Source organism: Onychomys torridus, chromosome 18 (assembly GCF_903995425.1).
Source record: "Onychomys torridus chromosome 18, mOncTor1.1, whole genome shotgun sequence".
NCBI classification, from domain to species: Eukaryota; Metazoa; Chordata; class Mammalia; order Rodentia; family Cricetidae; genus Onychomys; species Onychomys torridus.
The window spans coordinates 30,606,613-30,623,078 of NC_050460.1; positions in this window are offsets into that span (position 1 = coordinate 30,606,613).

Sequence of the window (16,466 nt, forward strand, 5' to 3'; positions counted from 1 at the left end):
ATTGTAGTTTACCAGCTTAGTAGTTGTTAGAAAAAGCCAATTCCTGGAGTTTCATATTCTGCTTAGTGTCTGTGATACATTACATTCTACCATTTTGTGGCTGGCTCTATTCTTTCATGTTTGCAATCATATGCAGATTTTTGTCTCTCTTTGGAAATAAGTTGTCATTCATGCTTACCCATAAAATCTTCCAGTGAGTTCATTCAGCAACATCTCAGTCGCTTATCAATTGAGGATCCTATTGTGTGACTTTATTCCTGGAGAGGTGTGATTAAATGTCTACTCATCCTAGATTGGGAACTAATGACAGATCAAAGTAAGAATCCCACCAAAATCCAACTTGGTGAACCCATGAGTTTTATTGGGGTTACTTACAAGAATATGGGTGTATTAGTTACTTTTATGCTGTTTTGATTAAAATAACATGCCCAAAGCCACTTATAGAAGAAAGAGTTTATTTGGGGTTATGGTTCTGGAGGGTTAGAGTCCAAAATGGTGGAGCAGTGGTAGCAGGAGCTAGACGCTGAGAGCAAAAGAGAGGACTTACATCTTGAACTCTAAACAGGAAGCAGAGAGTGTGAACTCAAAATGGCACAGGTGTGTACACTCTAAAAGCCTGCCTCCAGTGACATACTTCCTCCAACAAGGCCACACCTTGTAAATCTCCCCAAACAGTGCCACCAACCAAAGGCCAAGGACTCAAATGCCAGAGCCTGTGGGCAACATCCTCAATCAAACCACCACATTCCAAACTCCCTGGCTCCCATAGGCTCATGGCCATATCGTAGAAGAATGCATTTTGTCCATCTTCAAAGGCATCCCATGGCTCTGTCTCAACAGTGTTTAAAGTACAAAGTCCAAGTCTTTTCTGAGAATCAAGATGATCTCTTAATTGTAACCCCCTGCAAAGTCACAAGCAAATCACTTACTTCCAAAATATGATGTCCCAGAACCTACATTACCATCTGAAAGGGAGGAATCATGGCATAATGAGGAAATAATTGGACCAAGTCAAAAGCAAAATCCAGCAAGGAAAACTAAATCCTACAGCTCCATATTTATTGTCAAATGGCTTAGACAGCTCCACCCCTCCAGCTTTGCCGACTGCAAAACACATCTCTCTTGGTCTGGTTCCACTTCCTGTATGCAGAGGTCCTTAGCCGACACCTCACACTTCTCACATCTCCAACATCTTCTCCAGGGCAGCCCAGGATTCACTTTCACAGCTTCACACAATGACCTCTCAGGGCCTCCATGGAGGGGCTCACCTGCCACATTTTGCCTGGCCTCAGCAGCCTTCTGAAACCAAGATTCTATGTCCCTTTTAGAGCCATGACTTACATCACCATGTGGGTGATACTGCAAAGTTCAGCTGCCAGCTGGTCTGCTTGAATCACATTTGCAAGCAGCTTTCATAGGTTCCTTTCTAGAAACAGAAAATTCCTTAGGCCTTTTCCTTTCCCAAATAGGAAGCTTATCTGGGTGGGGTCTGCCTTGAGGTCACCCTTTCCTTTATTCCAGTGGGCCAGGACTCTCCCTAATCTCAGCACCTCTTTCATACTACACTTGTCTGCAACATTAAGTTTCCTGGTGCTTTATTTTTCGCATCAAACTGCACACTTTCAAATCTTTTTCTTCTCACTTGTTCTTTCTCATTGTAGACCATCATGCTAGGTCTCAGAAACCTGGGACAAATGGCTAACTGAGGTGCCTATTAGCATGTCAAATTGGACACTAGCCAGATCTCCCAGCATCCCTCAGTACCTGTGGCTCCTCCTAGCACTTCTCACCTCATCTTCTACCCTAAACCTCTCCCTCCCTGGGACAGGGCTTCTGCTTCCCTTCCCCCAGCCTGAACCCTATATAACTCAGCCATTTTGGCTACACTAGTCTCTTGGTCTCTGGCCCAGGCTTTGTTGTACCTGTTTAGAGAAATCCCCAAAGACTACCAAGAAGGCGGTTTCCAATGCAAGCACATAAAGGTCCGTTTATTGTCAGGTTCAACCTGGGCCACCACCAGGCAGATGTAGGGAAATGTTGCAGGTGCTGCGAGCCCAGGTGTAGAGAGTTTTTATAGGGAAAAACCACAAGCTGGGAATTACATGCTTTGGCACCTTGGGATTGGGAAGAATGGATATGGGGCAAGGTGATTCTTTGAAACTATTGGTCTACAGCTGGGGTTGAAGCCATATTTGAAACCATCAGGTTAGACTTTTTGGTGGGGAACCACAACTTGCTGAACAGGACTATCTGGGCTGCTCAACAGGATTATCTAGATATCTAGATATCTGGGCCAAAAACTGCAGACAGAATGTCTGCAGGAGCATACTACACTGTATCTGTTCGAGTTGTCATGGCACATTCCTGAGGTCCTTCCTGGAACTGAGTACAGCAGGTGGTCTAAGATGTTGGCCCTACCCTAAGATGGAATCTGAATTGCCTTCACAGCTTAATGTCTTGGTCAGTGGCTCCTCTCTTGCTCTCCCTCCCCCTCTCTCCTTTCGGGGTCTGGTTTAGTCTGGACTCTTCAGCGTCTTCGGCCTCTTCAGGACTCTTTGGCCATGTTCAGCCTCTGCCTGCTTTCTCCCTTACACTTACAAAAGAAATCTTCTCCATACTTTAGGAGTAGTCCTGTCTCCCTTCTTTTAGTTCATTTTTCTCATTCACATCATAAGGATGTTTACTAATAACCTCACAACACAGTCAATATTAGGCTGTCTTGATATCCTCTGTCAATGAATTTAGTCCCTTACTTTTAAATTTAGCCTTGGAAAGGTTCTTAGGACATGTGCAGAAAGCGATCACTTTTTTTTTTTTTTTTTTTTTTTTGCCAAAATATGACAGGAACAGTCCCCTTCCCAGTTGCTGCTATTGCTCCCCTACTGAACCTCTTGAGCTGGGCCTCCACAGTCTGCATTGTCTCAGCACTACGGTCTTCCAAGGCCCTTCTACCATGGGCTATTGTTTCCCTTACAGTGCCCAACCATTTTTCTAGTCCAAAGTCCCCAAGTCTTCCACATTCCTTCCCAAAACAGCATCGTCAGGCCTGTCACAGCAATAGCCCACTCCCTGGTACCAACTTCTCTCTTTTCTGCTGTTACTTGTCTGTTGTTGTAATAAAATACCATGACTAGGGTAGTTTATTAATTGAAGAGTTTATTTGGGCTTATGGCATAGAGGAATGGAGCCCATCATTGCAAAGTGTAGTCAGAGCGACAGGATCTGGAAGTTGAGGGCTCACATCTCGCACTGCAAGCAGGAATCACAAAGTGTGAAATGACATGTCTTTGAACTCTCAAAGCCTGCCTCCAGTGACATATTTCCTCCAGCAAAGACACACCTCAAGAATTTCCTCAAAGAGGGCCACCATCTGGGAACCAAGATTTCAAATGCCAGAGCCTACTGGGGACAGTCTCATTAAAACTACCACAATACGAGAGGAGTTACTCACAGGAACAAAAATGACTCAAAGACAGCTGCCTCACCAAAGCCCACCCCAGTGTGAGTGACAGCTCACAAAAGCTGGGAACCCAGAATGGACAACACAAGGTACAGGTTGGATTGTGTCCTTCCCAGGAAGCTCAGTTGGTGGGTCTGAGCCTCTCTCTTCATGTAGTTCAGCTGCCTCTGCCCCTGTCTCTTCCAGAAAGCTCTGTTCTCTGCTTCTTCTACATAGCTGGTCTGAGGGTGTCTCTCACAAGTCCTTACTGTTTCTATATGCTGGGGGAGGGGAGGAGGCTAGTGAATCTGGTTGGTTTCCAGAATTTTACAGTCCGCTGTTTCACTTCCTTTTTAACATCCTGAGTCTTCACAAGCTTCCCTCCCAGAACTCGATGAGGAAATTGCCACATGGCAAATCACATCCACCTCCCTTCGCATGTTCTCTGGGCTTCGTCCTTCCCCTCCACCATGAAGGCGCAATATCCTGGGAGCTTTGGTTTGTCATACATTAAATTTTTCATTTTTTACTGAGTCACTTCCAAAGGTTTACAGGTTTACAGATTTTTTTCTATTATATGATATTTTAAATTTTTATTTCAGTTTTTTTCATATAATATATTTTAATTATATTCTTTCCCCTCCCCTAACTCTTCCTAGATCTTCACCATTTCCCTACCCAACAAACTTTATATTCTTTCTCTCTCAAAAAAAAGACAAGAAAAAATTTTAAAATGAAGATCAAAACAAACAAACCAAAACAAAGACAAAATAAGAAAATAAGACAAAAAAGAAAATATCAAAACAAAATGAAACAGAGCACACATGCATAGGCAAACAGAGAGAGAGAGAGAGAGAGAGAGAGAGAGAGAGAGAGAGAGAGGAAGAAAAAAAACACTGAGTCCATTGTGTATTGGCCAACTACTTGGGCAAGGGTCTGCCCTGGCATGTGGTTTGTATACCCAATGTCACTCCATTGCAGAAAACAGATTTTTCTCTCTCCCAGCAGGTATCAATTGCAAATAACTTCTTGGTTAGAGGTGGGACGCTCTCTCCACTTCCTCTCTCAATTCTGGGATTTTGTCTGGTTTGTGCAGGTCCTGTGTGTGCTGTTACAATTCTTTGTGAGTTCATATGTGCGTCAGACCTGTTGTTCCTGGAAGATGCTGTTCCTTGGAGTGGTCCACCACCTCTGGCTTTTACAGTCTTTCTGCCTCCTCTTTCGTGTAGACCCTTGAGCCTTGAGGGCAGATTATAGTGAATCTCAGCTTATTTCTGAGTCGATGGCATTCCACTTGCTTTCAAGAAGAGGTTTGGTTGTTGATGTTTTGTTTTGTTTTGGAAGTTTGAGAGTTGGAGCCTCATGAGGGAATGAGAACTTGCCCCATAGCCTTGGGTCCTCCCATAGGACGGCCTGCAACAGCCATTGTGTGTAACCTGAAGAACCACGCTGAAGGCAGTAAGCTTAGCTGATGGTTCATCTCATTTGCTGGAGCTGACCAAAGGACCGATCTGGTATTTATGTGTTGTTGTGGAGTTTAGTTCACCAGTATGGCCCTTTATATTAATTTGTCCTGTTTTCCTGAATTTAACTATCCTCTATCCTGCTCTTTACAGTGAATTAAATGTTTGTTTCCATTTATGTCTGCAAAGCATTGCAAACCACATAGGAGCAGGAATTGGCTTCACTGTAATTTGACATGTCTCCTTTGACATACAGGGCTTTCACATCATGTTTCTTTGGTTATTTAGTCATTGTATTTCCAATTTTCTCTTTGTCTCAAAAGTTATTTATGAAATAGCTGGAGTGTTTTGTGTGAGTTTTCACATGGAGGGAGAGTTTTCCTCTCTCCTGCTGCTAACCTCCATTCTCACTGGCCCAGGTCAGAGCAATGGCCTGTACAATTTCCATTGGAGGAATTCGCAGCAAGTTATTTCTTCCTTGTTGCCTAGTGAGATAAATGCTTTTGCAAATGTCCTGTCTGCATTGGAAAAGGCATGACTCTCAACCTGAAGGGCACGGCATTTGCCATGCAAACTATTAGATCATGCTACTAACACCATCACTTAGAGTCCTCACATCTTCATGGACATCTCAAGCACCCAGACAGAATATTAGTTACTTTTGTGTCATTGTGACCAAATGTCCCCAAAAAGCAACTTAAGGAATGAGATCCATTTTGGCTCACAGCTCGGGGACACAGTTCATCATGATGAAGAAATGATAGTCATGGGAACAGGTTAGTCCATGGCAGCAGCTAGCTGTGTTATCCTTCTAACATGGTGCCAATCAGAAATCAGAGACAGGATTTGCAGCTAGAAGGTGGGGCTATAACCTTCAAAGGCCAAACCCCAGTGGCCCATCATTGCCAGTCAGGCCCAGCTCTCCCAAACAGCTCCACCATATTGGGGCCAAGTGTTCAAATACGTGAGTAGGTTGGAGATATTTGACATATAAACTATAACACTGACCTACGTTCTCATTTTCCACTCTCTCCTAATTTCTTGGAAAATTTTGTTATATTCACAAACACAGTAGAAGGGACTGGTGTCAATCTGGAGCCTGTTATTATCCTAGAATTATGTTTTTTAGGGCAAAGAAATAGCACTTGCAGAGTTTACTAAGCAAAGGAAGCACCTTAAGGGGTCATCGCAGGGAGCTCTTTGTGCCTATGGAACTGAACCTACTCACTGTCAACCCACTGCTCACATCCAAGACTGCTCAGTACTCCCACTCTGGGAAATGACCGGAGTCAGGTGAGGTTCCAGGTTCCATTTCTTTGGACAATCAATCCACACAAGCCACTAGGGAAGCTGCACATAAATATGATGCCAAGGTTAAGGAATTAAAATAGCTATACCAGGGATGGAGAGATGGCTGAGCGGCGAAGTGCTTGCCAGGTGAGCACGGTGACGTGAGTTTGATCCCCAGAACCCACTTGGAAAAGCTAAGCATGTGATGTACACTGTAACGCCAAAACAATAGAGGTAGAGATAAGTGCATCCCTGGGGCCCACTGACCAGCCAGCCTACTAGACAAACTCCAGGCCAGTGAGAGATGCTGTCTCAGAAAGCAGGTGGATCATTCTTGAGGAACAGCCCCCAAGATTGACCTCCAGCCTTCAGACACACTCACACAAATACACACACACACACACACACACACACACACACACACACACACAAACACACACACGAATGCACTCACATGCAAGCATGAGAACACAGACAGACACAGACACAAAGAAACATGCACTCACCTGCAGGCATGAGAACACACACATACACACTAAAGACATTGCAATACCAACCCATGCTATAACACTTATCCGTCTTCTCCAAAGCTATGAGCCACGGATCCCTGTATCTCCTTCAAGGACCTTTGGCCTTGTCTTGCATTTCTGTGATACGAGACTCAGGCTATGTGCAGTGTCCATTTATTCTTCCAATGTAAGATGGAAAGGCAGCTCATTTCCATCCCCCTCTATACCACTCTCCTTTTTATATTCCAATTTTTATCAGCCTTTGAAATCTTAGAACCAGCTTCGTATTATTGTTATTATTAATATCTTTTAACAGTTGATACTGAGATAACGAGGCATACATCATTATTAAAACAGAATAACACAAATTGCAAACCTTACTGGAATACCTTCCCATGCTCACCACCCTGGTAAACTTAAAAATTCTGACACTGCTGTATCTGTAAGCACTATGCTGTCATGGGAATTCCCGTGTGCCCATGGAAGAAGAAATTAGTACAACAACTCTGAAAAACCATAGGACCTTATCTGATAAAACTGAACACCTGCTTCACATCTTAAGTGTTTTGTTGCTTGTTGCATTTTATACGTTTAAGTAATGAATTTTAGTCGTTTTTGCTCCCGCTCCCCCTCTCACCCTCCTCCTGCTCCCAGCAGAATCCTCTTCCTCTCAGGGGGTTGCTCACCTACCTGCATGTCTTCCGTGTGGAGCCCACTGGGTTTAATTAAAGTTTCACATCAGAGTGTACGTGGGAGGTTGTTTACTGGGGCGTGGGCAACGTATCTGTGGCAGCACAACTGAAGGAAAGGACAGCCTCCACTCAACCAGTAACTGCCAATATCCCTCACCGGCCCCTCCTCTACCAGTGATGAGTTGTTAAAGGGCTCGACCTTGTGCTGGTCTTGTGCGGATAACCACAGAGGCAGTGAGTTCATGAACGCAACAGCTGTGCCGTGTCCAGAAGACGTCTGTTTGCTGCACATCCCCCCATCCTCTGGCTCTTACATCCTTCCTACCTTCTCTCCTGCGATGTTCCCGATTATGTTTTAATAGGCTTATAAAATAGTGGGTTTCATTGGGCTTAGCATTTGCTTTTTTATGACCAGTTATACAGTCAAAAAAAAAAAAAAAAAGATGCAGGCATTTGTGTCTCAGAGATGGCTCAGTCGATACAGTGCTTGCCATACAAGCCTGAAGACCTGAGTCTCATCCCCAAGAACTTAGGTAAAAAAGCTGGCCACAACGATATATGACTGCAATCCCAGCATGCTCCTGCTTCCCCTTTGGATTTGCTTTTCCCTTCACATTGAGCACACCTTCCCAGGTGCCCATGCGGCTTACACTGGCACTTCCTTCTGGTCTGAATACAAAGACCAGTGTGTGTCAAGACTTTTTTGGCCCACCCTGTATAAAGTCCTTTTCTTCATCCCTGCTCTCCATTAATGTGGGGATTTAACAAGGCAACTCCATGTAGTTAAAGGGAGGTTTATTTGGGGGTAACTTACAGCCAGTAAAGGGATTGGTTACAGGATCTGGGAGAGGTGACGTGTAGTCCAGCAGGGGTTCTCTGGATAACTCTGACCGGTCTGCCAACCAGCTTCCAGGATCACTAGGATCACTGACACATCCGGATCTCCAATCTTAAGGGCTCCCATCTCGGCCCCGCCCCAGGGGTGCATCATAGGTAGGCATGGCAGTTACCAGAAGCCTCATTAGGGGTAGTACTTCTAGGTCAAAGTTGGAACAGCTACCCACTACACTCCATTTCCTAACAATTACTTTTTGTTCATAGAACTACTTTCTCACGCTACATGTGGCTCACTGCCTTATGTAGTCACTGTCTTCCTAGCTGGCCATTACATCTAAACGCAAGTTCTATGAGAGCAGGAATGTCCTCCTGTTCAGTGCTCCATGATGGTAGGAATGTCCTCCTGTTTAGTGCTCCATGATGGCAGGAATGTCCTCCTGTTCAGTGCTCCATGATTGTAGGAATATCCTCCTGTTTAGTGCTCCATGATGGCAGGAATATCCTCCTGTTCAGTGCTCCACGAAGGTAGGAATGTCGTCCTGTTCAGTGTCCATGATGGTAGGAATGTCCTCCTGTTCAGTGCTTCATGGTGGTAGGAATGTCCTCCTGTTCAGTACCCTATGATGGTAGGAATGTCCTCCTGTTCAGTACCCTATGATGGTAGGAATGTCCTCCTGTTTAGTGCTCCATGATGGCAGGAATATCCTCCTGTTCAGTGCTCCACGAAGGTAGGAATGTCCTCCTGTTCAGTGTCCATGATGATAGGAATGTCCTCCTGTTCAGTGTCCATGATGATAGGAATGTCCTCCTGTTCAGTACTCCATGGTGTTAGGAATATCCTCCTGTTCAGTGCTCCATGGTGGTAGGAATGTCCTCCTGTTCAGTGCTCCATGAAGGTAGGGCTGTGTTCCTGTTTGGTGTGTTGCTATTTTCCCAGGTTCCTAGAATAAGTAAGTTTCCCTAGAAACCAGAGCCTCGGATCAAGCCCAGGTGTCTATGCTCTGGTGAACAAGAGTGGAGAGAAAGTGAGTGAGCCAGGGGAGAAGGGGAAGAGACATGACAGTACAGGACCAAGTGGGATCCAGCCAACTAGCACAGTTAGACTGCTGGAGCAAGGGCACAGGCCATTTGTTGGCCACAGTAGTTGGCCAAGAGCTGCTGTTCTGTGGATACTACCCCGACTGTATTTCACAGCCACTGGAACAGTTCGTGTCCCTTGTAATGTAGGTGATGATGTGGATTGTCCAGAGGACTGCGGAGTTCACTTCCCAGCAGGAACAAAGAATTGGATGGCTGGCAATGACAGAATACCAATGCCACTCGGTAGCAGTAGAGAAAGAGGGTGGGGGATAAAAGCTTTATGCATTCTGGATGGGAGAAACCTAAGGCTGAAAGTCCATTAAACAGATTCCTTCTTGGGTATTTTATAGGCTCCCTTGATCCTTCCCTTTCCGCTGCTGGCCCCATCTAGGTACCATTCTTCGGAGCCTTCTGGGAACAAGCAGCAGCCATTTCAGAGAGCCTGCAATTCCTTTCCTTGTTTACCTATGTCCCTAGAACTGTGTTTCACTCTGTGTGGCTTCTAGGCCAGACTTTGAAGGGAAGGCTCACACAGGCTAAGTCTGAGCCTTCCCTCAGCCCAGGAAGGCTATAACCTTGGGAGAGGCTCTTCGTAACTGGACTCTATGTCTACGATAGGGGCCTTACAGCCAAGGATCATGTAAGAGCCATCATGAGCATCAACTAGCCAGTGAGCAAGCAAGTGGCCAGGACCGGTGAAATCCAAGATGAAGCAGAGTACAAGGACACAGGGTAGGTCTCATGAGGCCCTTGACACAGATGAACCTTTGCCAACTGATCAGAAATGGCACTTCACCTTCTGTGTTTGGTCTTTTGTTATTTTCCTCCACAGGGTGTGTGTGAGTGAGTGAGTGTGTGTGTGTGTGTGTGTGTGTGTGTGTGTGTGTGTGCAGGTGAACATGCCTATGTGTGTGTGGAGGCCAGAGGTTGACCTACATTGTCTTCTTCAGTTTCTCTCAACATTGTTTTGTTTTGTTTGTGGGACAGAGTCTCTCATCCAGAACTACCCAATTCAGCTAGACTGGCTGGCCAGGGTTAGAAATCAGCTGAGAGTCATAAAGAAAGAGACCGCCAGTCCAACTGAAGTGCCTAGATGGGGCCAAACTTGGCTCCTAATCAACAGAGTGTGCTCCAAAGAGCACAGCACTCAGAGACTGAAGTGCACTAACTCAGGAGGTGACTGTGTATTTCCCCATTGGCTGGGGTCCGACCTCACAGTCTTAGTCGGTTGGCTAGTCCCAAAAGAATTGGCACAGAGGAAATGAAAGGGAAGAGGCGAGTTATTTAATCACAGGATGCAGCAGGGCCTTCATGTAAACTAAGGTTGTGCTGAGGAGGTGGGCCATTTAAACATTCGCGTAAAAGTCTTACAAGGTGAAGGAGATGAAAAGATTTGGACCCCTTGTCATAAATACCATTTTTCTAGTATTTCCTAGAAAAGACTCCTAGTTCATGTTTCTCATACCAGTGACCTCCAGAGGTCTGCCTGTCCTGTGCCACTCATGCTGGAGTTACAGATGCTGTTGTTCCCGGCTCTTTAACAATGTTAGGAGGAGCAGTAATAGTAGTAGTAATAGGTTTGTGTGTGTGTGTGTGTGTGTGTGTGTGTGTGTGTGTGTGTGTGTGTGTGTGTACGTGTGTGTGTGTTTGCTCCACATTTATGTGGGTTTTGGGGAATCTAAACCAGGTCCTGAGGTCTATGCAGCAATCATAATGGCCCATGGTCCATCTTGCCACCTTGCCACCCTGGCTTTTTACATGGGTATGGAGTCCACACTCAGCATCTCATTCTTACATCGTATCAATGTAAAAACAGCTCTCACCTCAAAAAGAATAAGAAATAGTTCATTCTGGAGCGAAATGTGAGTGACTATGGCCCAGAAACATGGATTTAGATTACCCCAAGTTTCATGTTCCAATTTGGAAGCAGTTTTGTAGAGTTCTATAGTGAAAGAACAAAGAGAATTATAACAAGGCATTAAAAAAAATATCTTGATGGAAACCTCAGGGAGGTGGTTTCAGCCTGTTGCAGGACTCTCAGCTCTAGGACTTAGACCAGCTGTTCTCAACCTGTGGGTCGAGATGCCTTTGGGGGTCACATATCAGATATCCTGCAAGTCCCATATTTACATTACAACTCATAACGGTAGCAAAATTACAGCTATGAAGTAGCAATGAAATCATTTTATGGTTAGGGGTCATCATGACATGAGAGACTGCATTAAAGGGTTGCAGCATTGGGAAGGTTGAGAACCACTGCCCTAGATACTACCTGATGGCATTCTTGGCACCTTGATTGCTGGGGAGTAGACTTTTATTGTGATGCATTCCAAAGGTTATCTGTTACAGAGGTGGACTAGTAATGGCTATCTACAGATAGCTAAATAGAAAATATAACTGGGTCGCAACCTGCAATATTCCAAACTCCCCACAGTCAATGGGAGTCAATCACCTCTGCCAACAAGGCTTCTTTCCCAGTATCCTCATTCACTACAGCAAGCATCTTACTGACTAAACCCTCTCTCCCTAACCCTGAGGTCTTTTGCCTTCTTTTGTGCTCATATTTATAACAATGTGCTGCCAATCACATGGTTTGGTGGTTCAACACTAGTGTCTGACTTCTTGGTGTTGGCACATCTATACTACAATTTCTCTCTTCCAGAGGCTAAGTCTTGAGTCCCACGTTGTCTGGGTCCATTCTTTCTGGAACTATGAGAGTCCAGTATTTATAAACAAAACATCTGAATGATTCTACACACACACACACACACACACACACACACACTTTCTATGCACTGCCTTTTCAGTGCATCTCAGGTCTCACATGGAGGGCTAGTGGCCAACTTGAAAGTTGTCAAGATACAGAGACTTCCTAATGGGAGCTGAGAACCAGCTGAGCACTATGAGTACTAAGGACAAAAGCTGTCCAGAGACTTGTCTCCATTTTGTAACTAATGTAGTATATCAGTTCTTGTAAGCTTCCAGCAATCTGTCAGGAAAGAAAATCACAGTGGAGTAGCCTTGATTTGGGACACTTAGAGTGAGGAGGCCCTGTTAATGCAGGGCCAGGCCACGCACTGGTGACCTTTTAACCTGAACTGTCTGCCCAGACTCACCTAGTGCATGCTGACCTTGTGCACTGGGTAAGGCATCTCAGGAAGGAAATTCATGATTGTAACTGTTTGTGAGACCAATCCTCACACTTCCTGAGACTGCCCAGTCCCTTCCCTACAAGACAGTGTGACCTTTGGTACCTCAGCCACAGTTCTTGACAAAAGAGATATACCGAAAGCCACACACACAAACACACACATCTACTGTTGAACTGTGAAATCAGCCACCAGTCTATAAAGCCTGAAACTCGTTTTAAAGGTGTCTACCAGGTTACAATCCCCAAAGAGACGTGATTTTTATCTAGGTGAACAAACCTCTAGTGGGAAAGACAGGGAATTTGTTAACTAATTAACATATCTTCTTCCACTTCCTCTTGCTCATTTGTTTTCTAGCCCCTCACAGCATGAATCCTGTGCTCTTTGGACATGGTGGTCATATATGTTGAACCAAGTTATGCCCTTTGGGTTGACAGTGCTTTCCACAAGGACCATAGATGAAGAAAAACCCCAATACCAGGTAGTAGAAACCTCCTTTAGAGTGGTTATTCAGGGTAGTCCAAATGACTCCCAAAATAATCTAGGCTATCACTGATACCCTTGGTTGCCTCTCAGAGGTTGAAGATAAATCCTTACTGCTGAAGACACCACACACTTAGGACACAGAACTGAGATAAGCCGGATCTCACCTGAAAGCCTCCTTCATTCTCTCTAGCTTCCATGGTACCAGAAAGTACTAGACAAGCTGCTGCAAGAGGGAATCAATTAATAGTCCTTCCTAGCTGTGACACCGATGAACCACAACAATGGCCAGCATGGCAAGCTAGCCATAATGGTGCAATACGAGGCACTCACATGTTGGTGGTAACCAACAGCTGTCTAGTTCGACTTAAGGCTCAATCAGCAGAAGGGAAGCCATGCCTGATACTTGAAACCGCCAGCTTTCTGGTGCTAGAGAGGTCGTGATCTTGGAAGAGAATCTGCTGTTGTCATTTTGCTAGACCAGCGTAATTCCTTACTAGGTTCTGTATCTTATCCCTTACATCCCTAGATAAATGTAGTTCTCATCCTCCATCAAAGAAGCTTCTCTTAACAGCAAAGGGAAACTATTACAGAAACCACAACCGGACACAATGCAAAGGTCAATGGATAGTGGGGAGAATCAGGCCCTACAGCCACAGTTACATCACAGCTCCTGGATCTGTGGGTCCGGGAACATCTCGCAAGAAGAGAACGTGGAAAGATTTTTAAGGGCCATAATCCCAGGAAGCCTGCTCTCCTATAAATGGCTGCATAAACAAGACCTGAACAATGGCAATGGCAATGGCAATAGACACGCTAATTCAGGAACAGGAAAAATCTTGTGGGGTCCCACCCTTAGACAAAGAACTACAGGCAACTAAGGACTGTTGAGAGAGGGGGACTTAACCTCTCCCAGGAATGAGGCCCCCTATTTGGTTACCCAATATAAAGTGGTCAGTCCTGAACCCATATAAACACAAACAAACCAACAAACCAAGGACAAAATGGACTCAGAAGGTTATAGTTACATATTTGTGCATATGTGTATATATATATAGTGATAATAAATAGGCTATCAATTTTATCAATTTGAGAGTGAGGGAAGAGGACATGGGATGGAGGGGGAGGGGAAAGTGATGTAATTATATGTTAAAATATATTTTTTTAAATTAACATACAAAAAGAAAAGAAAGCAGGCGGAACAAGCCATGGAGAGCAACCCAATAAGCAGTGTTCCTCCATGGTCTCTGCGTCAGTTCTTGATTCCACGTTCCTGTCTCTAGATTCCTGCCTCAGCTTCCCTTCATGATGGGCTATAACCTGCAAGCCCTTTCCTCCCCAGGTTGCTTTTTTGTTTTTTGTCTTTGTCAGTGTTTTATCCCAGCAATAGAAAGCAAACTCGGAAGGTGGTCAGGGCGTCTCAGCGCCTTGCGGAGAGTCTCCTCCTTACCTAGTCTGTGTGAGTCAGAGAGCGAGCACATGCCTCTTGGCATCTCTTCTCACAAAAGCATTCATCCCACTGTGAGACCCCATCCTCCAGACTTCATCTAACTGTAACCACTTCCCTAAGGCTTCCAATATGAATTTGGGAGAGGTATAATTTAGTTCTCAGTAGGAATCCTAGGATTAGGCCACTGCAGAAAGCCCTTGGCCAAGGACTGACTGTTTCCACAGTTTCTGTATCACTGCAGGCAGAATCTTTGCCTAGGATGGCCTGGACAAATTTGGTGGGCACACTGTGTACTCACCTGTGTCTATGCAGGGAAGGCCTCCAAGGGGCAGTTCCTTACAGGCCTTAGGGTAGGAGTGTATTAGTTTCTTTTCCCATGGCTGTGATAAACGACTCTAACAAAGGCAGCTTATGGAAGAGCAGGTTTGTATGGCTCACAATTCCAGCTGCAGTCCATCACTACAGGGACATCAAGGCAGCAGGAACTTGAAGCAGCTGGTCATATTACACCCACAGTCAAGAGCAGAGATCAATGACTTAATGGATGCATGCTAGTGCTCAGCTTGCCTTCTTCACTTTGTACACCATCCAGGATCCCTTGCCTAGGGAACGGTGCCACCTACAGTGGTTGGTGTTAGTTATTATGTGCTCCCCACCCCGCGTACACTCACGAGCACATACACACTCACATATGGGCTTACGTAGCTACACCATGTATGCACATAGATTATGTGATCACACTGCATGCAGATTACGTGACCATGCAATGCACAGATTCCGTAGAATGTAAGGCTCCAGACTGACTAAGCATCTTGCCAGCATATGTGTGATCCTGGGGGCATGGTTAGGAATTCTGCCAGTTGGGTCTTCTTACTAATCAAGGAGGCATGACTATAGGCCAACCTGAACTGGAACCTCTTTGAGACTCCCAGATGATTCTAGATGATGTCCAGTTAACAATTAAACTAACCATCACAAGGAGCAAGCAGCAGCTAGGCCTAAGCGGAAGGGAGGACAGCATGAGCCAGTCATGGGCATGACGTAATGGGATGGGTCTTTGGAGAAGGATCAGTTTGGAGGGAGGGCATGAGATCCTTATGCTCACAAATAAGCACTAGGAAAACCAGGAATGTTAAACATGCAGAGTCGTCTCTTTAATGAAAGAGATGTAACCTGTCTTCTCCCCAGAAGGCTGGGAATGGATGTTTAATACCCTAGTGACCGGTGCTGTCTGTAGGGCCAGGCCACACCTGAATCTCCCAGACTATCATGTTTATCCCAGACTCTTCATCCCTAGACCTTTATCTTGAGCATTTTCTCTTAGTCAATAGAACCCATCCTTAAGGAAAAGGTCGGACGTACTTTATAATGAGTTTAAATGTAAGCGTTCCTTACATTTGTTGTACACACAGAATTGAGCTAATTATCATCAGGAAACTTTTTTCCAAAATTGTGCTGTGTTTATTCCTAAAATAAACTGCCTAGGGTCCGACTTTAGACGTTTGAACCAATGCTGACTACTGAATTGTGTGGAACCGGGTTTCCTTCTTGCCTCACTTGGATCATTACTCTGCCGGTCCTGGTGTTTGCAGAGACCCCCACAGAGAAGTGTGGAGCATGGGACAGGATGGTCTAACATAAGGCCAGAATTATCATCTGAGACCCTGAAGTCTGAGCACCAACAGAGGGCCTTATGCTTCAACCAGCACTGGGTACCACAGGGGCAAGTGTTCTAGAGGGTTTCCATGGAGGCAGTGTGCCAAGGGTGGGCTTTGACTGGTCAGTGGGTGTTGTGATGCCCAGGTCACAGGGACCCCCGAAAGACCACCAGAGAGACTGAATCCCATTTGTAAAAGCAAAGAACCTTTATTTCAAGCTGGGAGCTTGGTCCTTCTGTCTATCCGACACAGCAGAGAGAGCAGAGAGCCCTGAGCCCGGGCAGGGTGGTTTTTTGTTTTTTTTTGTTTTTGTTTTTGTTTTTGTTTTTGTTTTGTTTTTTTGTTTTTTTATCACAGCAGAGGTTGGGATATGGGGGTTTCCAGGTTTCAGGACCCTGATTGGCTGACATTTGTCT